The sequence below is a fragment of the Eubalaena glacialis genome, chromosome X (assembly GCF_028564815.1).
Source record: "Eubalaena glacialis isolate mEubGla1 chromosome X, mEubGla1.1.hap2.+ XY, whole genome shotgun sequence".
In the NCBI taxonomy this organism is placed as follows: Eukaryota; Metazoa; Chordata; class Mammalia; order Artiodactyla; family Balaenidae; genus Eubalaena; species Eubalaena glacialis.
In genome coordinates this window covers 18,015,587-18,034,325 of record NC_083736.1, presented here as the reverse complement: position 1 = coordinate 18,034,325, position 18,739 = coordinate 18,015,587, and positions in this window count along the sequence as shown.

The following is an 18,739-nucleotide window of genomic DNA, read 5'->3' as shown; positions in this document are numbered from 1 at the left end:
TGCTCTGCAGCCGGCAAAGTACTTTCTCCTTCCTCATTAGGCCATCAAAACACAGAGAAGCAGGCCAAGCAAACACCATCCCCACTTTTTTTGATGAGAAAACTTATACCCACAGACATAATTTGGATTATCCAATGTTATGACTAGTTAGTGGTACAGCTGAGTTTGAAAACCTTTCAACCCAGTACTCAATTTTATGCCCAGACTCTTTTTAGTATATTTTTCTTTCTTTGTGTTATCAAGAAGGAAGAGGACCCTGAGGTACCCATATTAATTCCTTGAGTTCCTTTAAAGAATCCCCACTTCATCAGCTGAAAATTTCTTTAATTGCCATTTTAACAAACATTGATTTGCTGGCAAAAGAAAATTCAAAACCAATTCAAAATTCAAATGCCACTGGTAAGTGGCATTTATAGGGATAGATGTTAAGAATGTTATTCTAGAGCAATGTGGTTATTAGGTTAATTTTATATCTGATTCTAGTAAACTCTTGAAATTGAGAAGCAAAATTTCTGAATTCTATAGGATTAAGACAGTGATGGTTCTTGGGAGGGAATTTGATCAAACCCTCTTTGTCACTTCCCTAAACTCTGACTCCCATACATAGTACATTATTTAGAGTATAATAAAACTGCTCGCTTCTCTGAAGTTAGGAAAGATGATCTATTCATTGTTTTGAATTTCAGCTGAGTGATGTCCTCACGTATATCACATTTATAGCTGATAAGGTTACAACTGTGATAACTACTAATCACTGAAATATAGACAAGGTCAAGGTTTGCCTTTTTAGGCAAAATCCCACAAACCAGCCAAGGCTCCTTTATTTGAGATCTAAAGAAAATGAAGGCAGAAGTATGTTTTCCAGTGAAGAGTGAAAGCAAACCAGCCTGGAGGGACTATTATGGGGAAGTCAGTATGGATTTAGCAACAGCTAAGAAAGGTTAGTGGCCTGGTTGCTAATTCTAACCGTCCTTGACTTTCCATTAGCCCAGTATTTAGACTGTGTATTTTCTAAAGTTAAGAGCCATCCATTTCTCACTAGACATTGCATTTGCAAAGCAAACCAAAATAAAACAAACAAACACTGCCCCCACCCCAAACTGGATCAAAAGAGGTATTGGGCTAAGATATAAATACATAACACATGTCACAAAGACAGAAGAGGCATCCCCAATCACTGTGTAAAGTATTCCCAGTTCCCAATTATAAGAGAGCTTTAGAGAAGACCTGTGCTCTTATTGCCTGATTTTCTCCAGTCCATAGTAATTTCAGTTGTAACTTCCTCTGTCTAATTCTTTGAATGGGTGTTGGCACCTTTTTCTCTTAGATTGGAAACTGTTGGATCTAAAGTTTAGCCCTTTGTCAGTTGCCATCAAATCATTTTACGGTTACTCAGGAGTCATGCTGCTCATTTAATTATTAAATGTCCTGAAATATCAGGTGTGCAATTTGCAGTGGAAATATAACAATAGACCATCTTTTCTAATGGGATTTCAACAGGAATGAAACTAGAGGGATAAATCTGGCTCTCTAAGTCATTAAGAATATAGGGCATTCCAGTTCCAAAGAGGTTCCTAATGAGGAGGATTATGTAGCAAAGAAGTAAAAAAAAAAAAAAAAAAAGCAGGTATTCAGTTATCATAACTACTTAGTCCAGAGAAACATACAAGTTATAGATTTTGATGAAGAATATATTTTCCATTCTTGATAAATAAATCATGACCTTGTTCACTTGTGTTTAAGAAGAGATATTTCCCTCTTGAAGAAACTAAAATATGTTCGGTTTGTAGTTTATTGGAAAAAGCCATCCAGGCCATTTGTTGAAAATAAGCATACAAAATTTACCAGGATCCAAACATTGCAAATCTCTGCTTTTCTTTTTCAGAGTTACTTGTGATGGGGGTGGGTTTATGTGTATGGAGGGGGATGTCATCTTTACTGGAAGAGAGACGGAATCCTAGTGCAGAACAAGAAACAAACTGAAGCTTTACTACACACATAAATCATGCTTGGCCCAGGGCAGCTGACAATTTGTAAGGCTAACCTATAATTCTTTTCATTTTTTGAATCTCTTCAAACTCTAAACTAGTTTTATATAACTGTCCAAAGCCAGTTTTTTTCTTTTTGTTGTGCTTTTCTATTTCCATTCATTAACAATGGTCACAAACAAAACAAGAAAGAAATTAAATGGGTAATGCTGGGTGCATTCATTTTTATAGTGTAAAGAGATCCTAAATCAGTGCCTGAAGGAAAGTAATTCATTTACCTTAAGGAGAGTATGAGTAGTCCCACTACATCTGTTTGCTCTTCAGCAAGACACTCTTAGTCCTGTTTAGAGAGCTGTGGTCAAATCCATTAAAGAAGGCCAGTTATAACTATCAAGCAACTTGCTCCATTCCCCATTACTTAAGAGCAAATTTCATGGGAGGACAGACTGTGGTTAAAATGTGTGTAAGACTGTACCATAATCCAAGGGCTAGCTTTGTGAGTTAGAGGCCTATTTGATGTCATTGAACTGAGAAACCATCCTTTTAGCTATATTTCTTTAGTCTTTTAAAGTAGCTCACGGAGTGGAAAATGCTTCTTAGGGCTCCAGTTGAAATCCCAGTTATCAAGATTCTTACCCCAGAAGGCTTTGAGGTAGTCCCTACCTATCCATTGGGAACACGAACCCTACAGAGTGACTGTTCTCTTCTGAAGATGGGACATCAAGTGCTCCTGGAAGAATAAGGAGGAGTTCTTCACTGAGAAAACATGATCTGAGTTGACAAGCACTGTAGGTTTGTTCAGTGTTGACTTAGCTAAGCTGGAACTACATCTCTCCAGAATTCCCTTCCCTGCACAGTTTTGGGTTAGAGTGAGCCACAAGAGACATTGTATATCAGATTACGAAGATACAAACAAGGCAGAACCATCTTCTTTCTCCTGAAAAATCATTGCAGGGCACGAGGTGCTGTTGCAGCTCACATAAGTTCTTTCTTATCTCCTGCCTCACCATAGCTTTTCCAACTCCTGGGACAATTGGGTGTTTAGCTCTGAGGTGAAGTGTGCCAACTTATGTAGGAAACCCTCATCATCAAAGTTGGAGGCTTAAAGCTCATGATGAGGGGCCAACATGGTTCCACTTCATCTTTGTGGGTGCCAGCTTAGCCTTGCAGGTTCCAGTTTATGTTTGTTTCCCCTACTTCATGTTTGTCTTTCCTTTTTGAATGCAAGCCCTGAGAGTTTGGGCTCCAGTACCAGACTGAGAAGAAACAGTTTCACATTGGTTATTTGATCAGCTTCCACAATTGCATATGGTAAAATTATTATAATAGATCCCTTAATATAGCTATCTATAGATACAGATGTTAATAAATTGGTATAGTTAAAGGTAGAGATAGTAATAGAGAAAGAGATGGTAATAGAGATAGGGACCGATATCTCCTAATGATTCTGCTTTTTTTAAATTTGACTGCGCCGCGAGGCTTGCGGGATCTCAGTTCCCGGACCAGGGATTGAACCCAGGCCATGGCAGTGAAAGCCCAGAATCTTAACCACTAGGCCACCAGGGAGCTCCCTGATTCTGCTTTTCTGATCACACCCTGACTGATTCTAGAAGCCTGGACTCTGTAAGAACTTGGAGGACCACCTCAAGGGGAAGGAGCTAAACTGATAGTGACTAAGGGAACCAGCTTAGACCTGAATGTCAGTTCTCTTGCTACTGTATCAAGGTCTGGCTCCATCACTAACTTCTGGCCTTTGTTCAAGCCACAAACTATCTTATTTTTTGATCCTGCCCCTTATGTCATCTCAGTCTGTTCTACTGACTGTTCTTGCCTTGACTCCTGTTTGTGGCCATTGTTCTTTGACCTTATTCCTGGATCTTCCATCTGTGTGTGTGACTGCACCTCTCACTGAAGTCCTCCTGCATCCCTGCTGCCCATGATAACGCATTTATGGCCACATCTCCTGCCCCCGCTACCCCCTCACCATAGTTTGTCACTGTCTTTGCAAAGGCAACACCTTAACCCTCTAATATGCTGACTTCTGTGCTAAGAAGAATATAATCACACAGAGAGCTTGAGGTAGGAGGTAGGTGGCTGAGAGTGAGGGATTCAGTGTTCTGTCAGCAAAGGCAAGCCTAGGTAGGAGACCACACTGGTGGCCTCTGGTTAACCAAGAAATATCAGGAAAGCTGGTATGCCTTCAGAGAAGTCTGGGGAGCTGTGACTGAAGCTCTAAACAAAGAGTTGAGGAGGCCAACACAGACCTCACCTGCTTCCTGAGTCTGAAGAGAAGCTGCTTTGCAAACGCAGTAATTGGTAGTGACACTCTTAGCAACTGGGACAGTGTGCCAAGTCTTTTAGATGTGACAGGACATTGCACTGCCTGAGCAGCCCTCTGCAATGGGTAAGCTAGAATTGATATTTTTCTTATGTTTGTAACAATTTTTGACCTCTAAAGTTTCAGCCTGAAATTCAAAGAAATAGCCTTTTGTGAAACTTTCAATTAAAAACAAAAACCTCTATAAGAAAATAGTTAGATTTACTGTAGCATCAAAAAGAAAACAAAATTAGTAATAAATTTAACAAAATATGTACTCTGAAAACCAGAAAACATTGTTGAGAGGAATTAAAGAAGACCTAAACAAATGGAAAGACATGCACATGGATTGGAAAACTTAATATTGGTAAGATGGCAGTAATCCACAAATTGATCTACAGATCCAAAGCAATCCCTATAAGAATCCTAGCTGACTTCTTTGCAGCATTTGACAAGCTCATCCTAAAATTCATGTGGAAATGAAAGGGACCCAAAATAATCAAAACAATCTTGAAACGGAAAAGCAAAGTTGGATGACTCACATATCGCAATCTCAAAATTTACTACAAAGCAACAATAACCAACGAAGTCTGGTACTGGCATAAGGATAGACTGATAGATAAATGGAATAGAATTGAGAGTCCAGAAATAAATCCTCACGTTTACAGTTAACTGATTTTCGACAAGGGTGCCAAGATAATTCAATAGGGGAAAGAATAGTCTTTTTCAATAAATGGTGCTGAGACAACTGGATATCTATATGCAAAATAATGATGTTACACTCCTACTTCACACCATACATGAAGGTTAACTCAAAATGGATCAAACACTTAACAGTAAAAGCTAAAACTATAACATTCTTAGAAGAAAACAGGCATTAATATTTGTTATTTTGGATTAAGTAAGATATGACATCAAAAGCAAGCGACAAAAGAAAAACATAGGTCACCTAGACATCATCAAAATTCAAATAATTTGTGCTTTAAAGGACACTATTAAGAAAGTGAAAAAGCAACCTGCAGGATGGGAGAAAAATTTTGCAAATCATATATCTGATTAAAAAAACTTATCTCAAATATATCAAGAACTCTTACAACTTAATAATAAAAGACAAACAACCCAATCTAAAAATAGGCAAAGAATCTGAATAGACATTTCTCCAAAGAAGGTAAACAAATGGCTGATAAGCACATGAAAAGATGCTCAGCATCACTAGTCATCAGAGAAATGCAACTCAAAACCACATTGACTTACTTCACTCTGTATCCACCTCACTACAAATAACTCAATTTCGTTAAGTCAGAAAGAGAAAAACAAATACCGTATGCTAACACATATATATGGAATCTAAAAAAAAAATGGTTCTGATGAACCTAGGGGCAGGACAGGAATAAAGACACAGACGTAGAGAATGGACTTGAGGACACAGGGAGGGGGAAGGGTAAGCTGGGACGAAGTGAGAGAGTAGCATTGACATATATACACTACCAAATGTAAAATAGCTAGCTAGTGGGAAGCAGCTGCATCTCATGGGGAGATCAGCTCAGTGCTTTGTGACCACCTAGAGGGGTGGGATAGGCAGGGTGGGAGGGAGATGCAAGAGGGAGGGGATATGGGGATATATGTATACATATAGCTGATTCACTTTGTCATACAGCAGAAACAAACACACCATTGTAGAGCAATTATACTCCAATAAAGATGTTAAAAAAAAAACCGCACATTGAGATATCACTTCACATCCACTAGATTGGCTATAATCCAAAAGACAGATAATAACAAGTGTTGACAAGGATCTAGAGAAATTGGAACTCTCATACACTGCTAGTTGGAATGTAAAATGTTTCAGCCACTTTGGAAAACAGTCTGGCAGTTCCTCAAATAGTTAAACTTAGACTTTCCATATGACTTAGTAATTCTAGTCCTAGGTATATACCCAAGAGAAGTGAAAACATACGTCCACACAAAAACTTGTACCCAAATGTTCATAGCAGCATTATTCATAAAAACCAAAAAGTGGAAACAATCCAAATGTCCATCAACTAATGAATGGATAAATAAAATGTGGTATATCCACACACTGGAATATTATTAAGCAATAAAAATAAATGAAGTACTGGGACATGCTACAATATGGATAAACCTTGAAAACATTATGCTAAGTGAAAGAAGCCAGTCACAAAAGACCACATATTGTGCGATTCCATGTACATGAAATGTCAAGAATAAGCAAATCCTTAAAAATATAAAATAGATTAGTGGTTGCCTAGGGCTAGGAGGGATGGGGGAATTGAGGGTGACAGCTAAGGGGTACAAGATTTCTTTTTGGAGTGATAAAAATATTCTAAAATCGATTGTGGTAATGGATGCACAACTCTGTGAATAAAAGCCATTTTAAAAAGAATTGGAGTATAGTTGATTTACAATATTGTGTTAGTTTCAGGTGTACAGCAAAGTGATTCGGATATATATATATATATATATATATATATATATATATATACTTTTTCATATTCTTTTCCATTATGGTTTATTACAGGATATTGAATATAGTTGCCTGTGCTATACAGTAGGACCTTGTTGTTTATCTATTTTATATATAGTAGTTTGTATCTACTAATCCCAAACTCCTTATTTATCCCTCCCCCTCCCCCTTTCCCCTTTGGTAACCATAAGTTTGTTTTCTATGTCTGTGAGTCTGTTTCTGTTTTGTAAATAAGTTCATTTGTATAATATTTTAGAGTCCACATATAAGTGATATCATATAATATTTGTCTTTCTCTGTCTGAGTTATTTCACTTAGTATGATAATCTCTAGGTCCATCCATGCTGCTGTACATGGCATTACTTCATTCTTTTTTATGGCTGAGTAGTATACTACATCTTCTTTATCCATTCGTCTATTGATGGACATTTAGGTTGCTTCCATGTCTTGGTTATTGTAAGTAGTGCTGTAATGAACATTGGGGTGCATGTACTTTTCAAATTAGAGTTTTTTCTGGATATATGCCCAGGAGTGGGATTGTTGGATCATGTGGTAACTCTATTTTCAGTTTTTTAAGGAACCTCCATACTGTTCTCCATAGTGGCTGCACCAACTTACATTACTACCAACAGTGTAGGAGGGCTCCCTTTTCTTCACACCCTCTCCAGCATTTGTTATTTGTAGACTTTTAAATGATGGCCATTCTCACTGGTGTGAGGTGGTACCTTATTGTAGTTTTGATTTGCATTTCTCTAATAATTGGTGATGTGGAGCATCTTTTCATGTGCCTTTTGGCCATCTGTATGTCTTCTTTGGAGAAACGTCTATTTAGATTTTCTGCCCATTTTTGATTAGGCTACTTCTTTTCTTGTTATTGAGTTGTATGAGCTGTTTATATATTTTGGAAATTAAGCCCTTGTTGGGTGCATCATTTGCAAACATTTTCTCCTAGTCCATAGGTTGTCTTTCCATTTTGTTTATGGTTTCTTTTGCTGTGCAAAAGCTTATAGGTATGATTAGGTCCCATTTGTTTATTTTTGCTTTTATTTCTATTGCCTTGGGAGACTGGCCTAAGAAAACATTGGTACGATTTATGTCAGAGAATGTTTTGCCTATGTTCTCTTCTAGGAGTTTTATGGTGTCATGTCTTGTATTTAAGTCTTTAAGCCATTTTGAGATTATTTTTTTGTATGGTGTGAGGGTGTGTTCTAACCTCATTGACTGACATGCGGCTGTCCAGCTTTCCCAACACCACTTGCTGAAGAGACTGTCTTTTCTCCATTTTATATTCTTGCCTCTTTTGTCAAAGATTAATTGACCGTAGGTGTTTGGGTTACTAAAAGCCATTTATCATACACTTTAAATGGGTGAACTGTGTGGTATGTGAATTACATCTCAATAAAGCTGTTTAAAAACATATACTAATAACTACTTGCTTAGAGAAAATATTCCTGCATCATCAGACACATCTGAATCATTGGGAGGGAAGAAGAGGCCAAAAGCTAGCAGAAAGAGTGTTGAGGATGCCAGTGGGTGAATTGCTTGTTCACAGGAATAGGTAATGAGAATGTTTGGCAGATTTGCTCTTCAGGGGGTAAATTAATAGCTGGAATTAACCGAAGTTCAAAAAGTGCATCCTTAGCTAATCAAGATTGTAAAAATCTGTCAGGTTTAGTAGCATGGTGGATATATGTTTTCAGAGTAAGCTTAACTATAACATTATTGCAAAAAGTAAACTTCTGTAAATTAAAAGCAATAAGAGTTTTAAGTGTTCTCTCTGAATTGATGCATATTAGCAAAAAAAAAAAAAAATCCCCCAGACATATCTAACTGGTTTCTAAACACTGTCCTTAATGTACAGAGTTATAGATAATTCCATTAATTCTGTTTCCTGTGTATTGTTGCAGGAGGATTAAAAATGCCTTCTATCTGAAGCCATTCTCTATACTCTGAAGGTTCAAAAAGTGTCTCTTGTGCTCAAACTTGGGGCAGGGAGGGGAGGGTCTTATTTAAAAGCTAGTTAGTGGGTTTTGTATCGGGCCAGCAAATAATTCTAACCTAAATTGGAGAACCCATTAATGCCAGTCTTGTTAAAGAGCTGATCATGCCCCTTAAACAATGCCATCCCCATAGAGGTGAGGTTGCTCTACTCATTGTTGTTCAAATCTCAACTCTTCCAGCCAGTTATTTCTGAGTAAGAGGTCTATCTGCCACCATTCAGTCCTCAACTCTGCAATACTGACACCTCATGGGCTGGTAGCATGGTGTAATTCGGAGCTGGAATATTTTTTAGTGTACACTGCCTCTCCAGATAAACTAAAAAAAAAAAAATACTAGTAGTATCATTGATTGAGCCATTTTTATACTAACAGCTTCATGTATATAATTTTTTTCTCCACACAAGTTGGCAATGCAGTTATATTAGTTATATTCCCATTTTATCAGTGAGTAAATTGAAGTTTAGTGAGGTTAATCAGGTCCCCCAAAGAACCAGTGTAGTTAAATTAGTCAGGCTAGTTTGAAAGCTTGTGATATGCTTCCATATCATATCTACTGATTACAAAGCTCATGCTCTTAACCATTGTGTTTCTAAAGTGTGGGCCATGGGAAAAGTGTCCTTACATTCTTCTCTGACCAGAACAGTTTTCACTTGTATTTGCTGACCTAGTAAAATTACTGAGAATGTCCCCATTCACTCTTGTGGTGGCTATGAGAATATACCTTTCATATCTTCAACTGCAGAGAGTGTAATTGACCAATGAGTACATCACTTCTGCTTACATTTCATTGGTCATGATTCAATTGGAAGGGATCCTGGGAAATGTAGTTTATTCATGTGATGAGGAGGAAGAGAGTATGGACATTGGTGAACAAATAGCCTACAATCTGTAGTAGGTGTGTGTGTTCTACAATCTGTAGTACTTTTGTTATGCTTCTTATGTCTGGCAACTTATTCAGGAATAATCACTAGAAAAATAAAAACCTATTTATTTTATGGTCACACATGCACAGAGTCCAGGAGGTGTAAAATGTTCATGTACTTTGAATTATCTTTTAGTATATATAGAATTTGCCTGAGAGGCATCTTGGAGACTTTCTTTCTCTTTCTCTGTTCCCCCAGTCTTTTGTCTCTGTTTCCCACGGTCACTTTGGTACTTTCTACACCTCTGTTCTTTCCCAGCATTCTAGCTCTACCCTAAAGAAGAAGCATGTCTACTTGAGGTTCTGAGAATCCTCTCCTGGTGCCAGAAAAAGGAAGGGGAGACCATTTTTGGAATGAAATGAGGGAGCCCTGAATCCTTTGGATTCCTCAAAAAATGGGAAGTGTATAGTTCAAACTAAGCTGTTTCTTGCTGATATTGACCACCACTCATGGCATAACTTCAGTGTACTTTATGTCATAACAAGTTTCCCTAAACAATTTCATACTCTGTGATCCAGCAATTCTATTTCAAGGAGTTAATCTTAAGGAACTAATCAGACAAGTTAGAAAAGACACATACATAAATATATTTATGACTGCATTGTTTATAAATAATGAACCAGAAACAATCTAAATATCTGAATGTCTAACAATAGGAAATTTTCCCAATACATTTCAGTACATACATAGAAAGCATGAATACCACGCAGCCATCAAAAATGATGACTCATATCCATATTTACTTAATGGAAAAATATTTATAATATAGAAGTAAAAAATTATATTACAAATGGTAATTATGATTCTAATTTTTATGTGCATGTATTTTCATTGGGAAATATTAAGCAGATCACACCAAAGTTTTAACATTGATTATCTTGAGGTCATGGAATTTCATATTGTTTTAATATTGCTTGATTTGATAATCATTATTTCTAGAAAGGTTCACCACATTTAGTACTTGCATAATAAGAGAGTGAAGAAGTAAAATAGGGAATCAGAGAGTGGAAGATGATGATAAGTCTCAGAAGGTGGTTTGGTTTAAAAGAAGAGTGCTGACATTTTCCTTGGTGTTATGAAAGCACTTCGTTCTCAATGTTCCCAACCCATTCTCTCACCTATCTCCTTCACTTTAGGAACTGTTAGAGGCAAGTTCTCATTTGATAATTTCACTTAAGTTGAAATCCAGCAGCGTAGTATAAAGATATACTAAGTAACTTCCCCAAAGGCACACAAAATAAATGCCTGAAATAGTAGTTCTTTTGTCCTTTGTAAAGTCAGTTCGTTTGGTTTTAATGTGTTATGAATAAAAACAATCTTATATTTTCCCCTTTCAAAACAAACAAACAAACAAACAAACAAACAAACTCATGATGCTTGGAAGAACAGAGCTGGTCAGTCATTTTTGTAACTCAAGAGCAAAGCTTAACAAAAACTTTCACTGATTTCGGAGACGTTAGGCTATTAAAATTGTGTGGTGGCCATGAGATTGCATCTCTGGATCTTCTACTCTGGGGAGCCCCAGATGTTGCACTATGAAGTCCATCTGCTTTCTGCTCCAAAGCCATACCTCCAAAGCAATGACAGCTTCACAGGGCTACTCCCAGCTACTCCTAGCATGGGTACTAAAGCAAGCATGTTCCTGGAAGATGCAGGACTCCTCTGATGGATGGCTTAGGCTCAAGGACTCCTCTGCAGTATTTCCAGATTCTCTTAGAACTGCATTGTAGACTAAGATGCTTCCACCCAAGCTTCCTTCCTTCCCTCTGTCCTTCACTTGGGTTCAGACCTGCGTTGCAGTCTGATGGCTCTTCCAGCCTCTCCCAGCTGCCTCTCCATTTTCTCTCACAGGCGTGTCCCCTAATAAATTTCTTGAACCTTTAATGCTATCTTGGCATGTGGTTCTCAAAAGACCCAAACTAACGCAAATAGTTCATAATGTGCCCAAGAGATTAAAGGTTCAGTGATGTGTTTATAACCACACTTACCACAATTCAGGTGCAGACCTGGAACCAGAAGAAAGCATTTGCCCTGCAGCTGTCCTTTAGGGGTTCCATTGAAACCTAACCTAAAATTCTATTAAATTTATTTCACTTTGAATGGAGTTCCTCTAGAGGTCTTCTAATCACCCAACAATCAGAAATACTAAATACCCTGGCAGAGTCAGAACTTGGAACCCACAATCACAACCACCATTCAGCAGCATTACTGGTCTTTAAAATTAATCTGTCTGTCTTGGAATATTTACTACTGATTCATTATTGGCGTTGGACATGGCCCTTAAATTCTGTAGGACTCTGCTTTCTTCATTTTGAATCTTTTGCTATATGGGAGTCTCTTTGGGTTTAAGAACAGTGGCTCAAACATCATAGGGTTTGAATCCTGGCTCCAGCTATTATTAACTGTGTGACCTTGGGTAAGATACTTAATGTATCTTAGCCTCAGTTTCTTTATCTACAAGATGGGTTTAATAATAATCTCCTAGGGTTATTATGAGGAAAATAGTATTTGGTGCACAGTACATTTTCATAAATATTGGCTATTGTGGTTAGTATTAATTTATTGATCACCTCCTTTGTGCCTAGGTGCTCTGGGGAGAACTATGAATATAAAACAGTGTGGTTGAGGAACTCATAGAACAAAAATGTCTGGACATAATTAATTGCACAGCTGTGGGATAAGGGCTATATGAAAGGAAAATAGAAGGTACAGGGCTTCTATAAAAATAGGGTAAACTGGGTTCTGGGAAGGCTTCCCAAGAGATATTAGTTACACTTGAACTGAGTTCTGAGGGCTATAGAACTTGATTGGTCAAAGCGCGTCTTGCACACAAAGAGGATAGCCCATGTGGAGGCATGTGGATGTAGAACAGCATGGGGCATTCCAGGCAGGTGCAAGAGATTTGATCTAATCCAACAGAAGAATGTGAGAGGAGAAGCATTCAGAGACATACCTTCAGAGGTTGGCTTTGACTTTCATGCAATGGAATCTGGATTTCATACCTAGGGAGTGGAGGGTCACCAATAAAAGGGTTAGAACAGGCTAGGAGCATCACCAAGGATGTGTTTTAGAATGCTTTTTCTGGCAGCTTTATGGAATATAAGCCAGGTATGGGAAGGACTCAAGAAAGACAGGAAGACCAGTAGGGAAGCTCTTATGATAAAGCCAGAAAAGGAGAGGGCTGGAAAAACCAGGATATAGAATACAAGAAGGGGAACAAATTTGCAGAAAGAGATAACAAGTTCTTCCTTTACGTATGCTCTTCTTAATTCCGCAAAAAACTTGAAGTGGGTTGCAGAAAATACACAGGATAGTTAAATAAAAAGTAAAGCGCTAGGACCAGGAGGAATACAAATTAGATAAAGAAATATGAGCTGAAATAGAAATAAGACAAATAGGCCAACCTTTTTGGGCTTGAGCAGGTGCTATCCTGACAGCTAAAATGAAAAATTGATTTGGTATCGTGTTCATCAACTGTACTATAGGTCAGTTTTCTCATCGTTACCGTCAAAAGCATCAGTTAATGAGACCATTTGGAATGTTGTGTTTAGGTATCTGTGAGATGTCTAACTAGAAATGTCAATAACATTTCCATCTATGAGTCAGGTACTCCAAAATGGGCCTGGGCTGGAGAAGCACATTAGTGAGACCTCATTGTCCATGTGGCCATCGGAACCATGGTGTAGATTAAACTCATCCAGGGAGACTGTGTTGGCCAACTTCTTGTCCAGATAAACTACTGGTGTTGGACAAGATGTTCTCTATGATCCTTTTAGCTCTCGCATTCTGTGGTGTTGCCTTTTGCAAACAGAATGCTACCTGTCTTATTCATTAAATTATTGATTGGGTGAGTAGTTATTGAGCACCCACTGTGTGTCAGGCACTCTTCTATAGACTGGGAATATGACAGTGAATGAAACAGACAAAACTCCCCATTCTCATGGATCTTACATTCTAGTGGGTGACTAGGGGATCTTAGCTCACCACCTGTCTGCTGCCTTGGAAACACCCACAAATCTGGACCTGAAGAAATAATTTAGATCCTCTCTATGGCAGTCAGGATCTTAAAAGTAACCCTTAATACACGGAGGATCTAAGAAAATGGGATTCTTTGGCCCTAAGCCAGCCAGACCTTCTGGGCTGCTTCAGGTTCAGTTGGATCCAACTCAGATCAGCCTGATTCCCTCAAAGCTGGAGCAAGATCTGTTGAATTGGGAGGGGCAAGTGAAGGAGAGCTTGTGGAGCAGTACATCATTGCCTTTGTTTTAATTTGCAAGTGAACCACATGTCTGGATTATATGAGACATTTAATTCTTGAACTTCATAACCAAGCCACCTTACTCAACATTTCCTACTCTATCAAAAAAAAGTAACTTTTATTGAGTATCTTGTCCACTTGGCTGAAGTAGTACACATAGGCATAATGCCTTTGGGTTCTCTTCTCTTACCTCCGTGTGCATCGACTGAGTTTTATTTTTGCTTTTATTTCCTCAGATTCCAATTTTTCGCTTCTGGTAGATTGGAAGAGATACTCTATTTCTATGCTTTTTGTGATTACCCTGGAATTTTTCATACACTTATTTATCAAATCTAAAGTAAATCAATAATGTTTTCTTCTTCTCAAATAATACAAGGACCATACAAGGAGCTTAAAACATAAATGCTAATCACTCCTTACTCACAACTCCTATGCTTTTATTGACCATACGACCACATAATTCTATTTTGAGTGCTAACCCTGTAAATTATATGCTATTGACTTCAATATGTGCTTAATTTAACCTACATGTCGACCATTATACATGCTCAGCATTCTTTCTTTCATCTCATACATTCCTTTTGTGTTCATTTTCCTTTTCCTGGAAGTACATCCACTATAAGTTCCTTTAATGATGGCATTGGTAATTAGACCACTAAAACATAGTAGTAGTAATAACAATAATGATGATAATAAAAGTAATAACTACAAATTATTGCATGCTTACCATGTGTCAGGAACTGTGTTAAGTGCTTTAAATGGATTATCTCTTAATCGTCACCAAAAACCTGTGAGATACCATTATCATCTCTATTTTACAGACAGGAAATCTTAGATTAACTAACGTGCTTAAGGACACATAAGTAGACCAGAAACCATTTCTAACCCAGTGTCCATGCTCCTAACCATTCTTCTTGCATCCATACAACTGTGGACATATTTCAAAATTTCTTCTGTAGTCTCTTCTGTCTTACTTGTCACTAGACTTCAGATTCAATTTGTGAATAAGAATGTTTAGCACCAATTGGAGGCTATTCACAAATTGAATCTGTAAGTCTAGTGACAAGTAAGACAGAAGAGGCTTGAGAGGTTTTTCAGATATGAAGCTATCATTACAATCAGAGTCCTTCTTTTGTGGCTACACATCAATAAGTATATAAATTGCAGGCAAACTATAGCACAGTTCTACATCATTAGTCATGCTGCAGCGGATCGGACTTCAAGCTATCTTAGCCTAAGCAGAAGGAAACCACTCTCAAGTTTGTGGCCTAACACCCAAAACATTGTTTTCCATTATTCAAAGCATGCATACATATTGAAACTTTCCTTTTCTAGGACCTTTTGAAGTTACTTTTCCAGGCACCAATCCCCTCCTCAAATCATGATAATAGCTGTTTGTTCAAGATAACCAGGAATAAGTAGGGCTCTTCTGTGGCCCCTCATTTTGTGGTGCTGAATCTCACCACAAACCATCTGTATGTTATTCACATATATTTGCTTTGAGTCTTGATAAGAAGATTATATTATTGAAAGGAAACATCATTCAAGTACCATCAGGTAAATATCTCTAGTCACCATCTTAAGGCTCTGCACAGCCTGAGAGAGACACTGCCTGGAAAGCTCATTCTCATGTTGGGGAAAGAAAATTCCATGGTGTTCCGAAGACCTGACTAGTACCATATCAAATAAAACCTACTAGGGGTTAGTGCTCAATAAATTTTATGGAGCAAGCTAAGCATCACTTCTAGGTCTTTTGGCCATTAAAAGAAAGAAAGATAAACAAAAAGTGACAAGGAAGCATAGGAAAGCTGGTAGCTACTGGTATAACAGTAGCTATACTGCTCTCAGACAAAGTAGACTTCTTCAGGACAAAGTAGAGGACAAGTATTACCAGGGATAAAAAGGAAATTTTATGATAAGAAAAAAGTCTATATATTGAGAAGGCATAACAATCCCAAATGTGCATCCATCTAATAACAGAGCTTCACTATACATGAAATAAAAACTTACAGAACTAAAGGGAAGAACAGAAAAAGCTATAATCAAAGTTGGAAATTTTAACATGCCTCTTTCAGTAATAGTCAGCATAAGTATCCCCTACCCCCCAATCAACAGGAATGCAGAAGATCTGAGCAACACTTTCAGTTAACTTGATCTCACTGATATTTATAGAGCACTACATGTAATAACAGCAAAATACACAATATTTGAAAAATGTAAGGAATTGCGTTAGTAATCAAAAAATTACCTACAAATAAAAGTCCAAGCCCAGATGGCTTCACAGGTGAATTCTACCAAATTTTTTTTTTTTAATGAATACCAATTCTTTTCAAACTCCTCCAAAGAACAGAAGAGCAGGAAACACTTCCCAATTCATTCTATGAGGCCATTATTACCCTGATACCAAAAGCAGGTAAAGATATCATAAGAAAGAAAGGTACAGACCAATATCTCTCATGCATATAAACACAAAAATCCTCAACAAAATACTAGCAAACCAAATTGAGCAGCATGTAAAAAGAATTATACACCATGACCAAGTGGGTTTTATCTCAGCAATGCAAGCTTGGTTTAACATCCAAAAATGTATTGCACCATATCAATAGGAAAAAAAAACAAAAACCACATGATCATCTCAATAGATGCAGAAAAAGAATTTGATAAGATCCAAGACCTCTTCATGATGAAACACTCAACAAACCGGGAATAGAAAGAAACTTTCTCAATCTGATAAAGCACATCCACAAAAACCCATAGCTAACAAAATATATAATGATGAAAGATTTGATATTTTCCTCCTAAGATCAGCAATAAGACAAGGATATCTACTCTTGCCGCTTCTACTCAACATTGTACTGCAGGTTCTAGGTAGGGAAATTAGAAAAGAAAATGAAATAAAAGACATCCAGATTGGAAAGGAAGAAGTAAAACTACTTCTATTCACAAATGGCATGACCTTGTATATAGGAATTTCTAAAGAATCACTAAAAAACTATGAGAACAAGTAAATGGGTTCAGCAAGGTTGCAAGATACAAGATCAATATACAAAAATCAATTGTATTTTTATACACGTGCAGTGAACAAGCCAAAAATGAAATTAAGAAAGCAATTTCATTTACAACAGCAACAAAAACAATAAAATGGGAATAAATTTAATAAAGTATAAAACTATAAAACATTTTTGAAAGAAATTAAAGAATATTGAAGCAAATAGAAGGAATCCTATGTTCATGGATTATAAAATTTAATATTGTTAAGATGGTAATGCTCTCCAAATTGATCTACAGATTCAACACAGTCTCTATTAGAATCCCAGCAGGCTTCTTTGTAGAAATCGACAGGCTGAACCAAAAGTCTGTATGGAAATGCAAGGGGCCAAAAATAGCCAAAACAATCTTGAAAAAGAACAAAGTTGGATGACTCACACTTCCAGATTTCAAAACTTACTGCAAAGCAACAGTAATCAAGAAAATGTATACTAGCATGAGGATAGACATAAATCAATGGAAGAGAACTGAGAGTCCAGAAATAAACCCTCACATTTATGGTCAACTGATTTTCAGCAAGGGTGCCAAGATTATTTAATAGGGAAAGGAATAGTCTTTTCAACAAATGATGCTGGAGCAACTGGATATCTACATGCAAAAGAATGAATTTGGTCCCTTACCTCACACCATACATAAAAATTAACTCAAAATAGATCAAAGGCCTAAATGTAATAGCCAAAGCTATAAAACTCTTAGAAGAAAACACAGGGGGTAAATCTTTATAATCTTGTGTTAGGCAATGGATTCTTAGATATGAAAAAGCATAAGCAAGAAAAGAAAAAAAATAGATAAAATGGACTTTATCAAAATAAAAACTTTCATGCTTCAAAGGAAGCTATTAAGAAAGTGAAAAGACAACCTATAGAATGTGATAAAATATTTTCAAATATATGTCTAATTAGAATCTAGTATCAAGAATATATAAAGAACATTTTCAATTCAAAAATAAAAGACGGCCCAATTTAAAACTGGGAAAAAGACCAAGACAAACCATTGTCTAGAGCATAAAATAAGTTTCAATACATTTCATAAGATTGAAATCATACAGAGTTCAATTTGTTTTCTGATCTCAATGGAATTAAATTAGACATAAATAATAATAAGACATGTTGAAATACTTCAAATATCTGAGGGGTTATTTTCTAAGTAACCTATGGATCAAAGAAGGATTCACAAGTGAAATTAGAAAATATTTTGATCTGAATGATAATGAAAATACAACATATCACAATGTGTGGGATGTAGCTAAAGCAGTGCTTAGAGAGAAATGTATGCCTTCTCTACAAAGTAAAGATGTGTATATTTTAAAAAACTCATTGAATTGTACACTTAAGATTTGTACATTTTACTGTATGTAAATTTAGCTTCGATTAAAAAAAAATAGCACCAGGCTGTCAGAGAGTTAAACAGAAATCATGGGGTAAAAAAGAAGGAATTAAATAAATGAAGATTGGGGAAGCAATGGTTACAGTGTGTTTTCTAAATGGTAGCAAGACTTTTTTTTTTTAATGTATAATTAACATAGAGTAAAATGTACAAATCTTGATCACTCATATCAAGATGAAGAGTATTCTATCACCACAGAAAGTTTCCTCCTGCTCCAGTCCATTCAGTCCTCTAGAGTTATCTCAGCAGTTTTTACAATAGTAGTTTTGAAAGTGAAACTGCTCAATAGTGTCAACTTTGGCAGAGGTCAAGTAGAATAAATATTTAGGAGGAC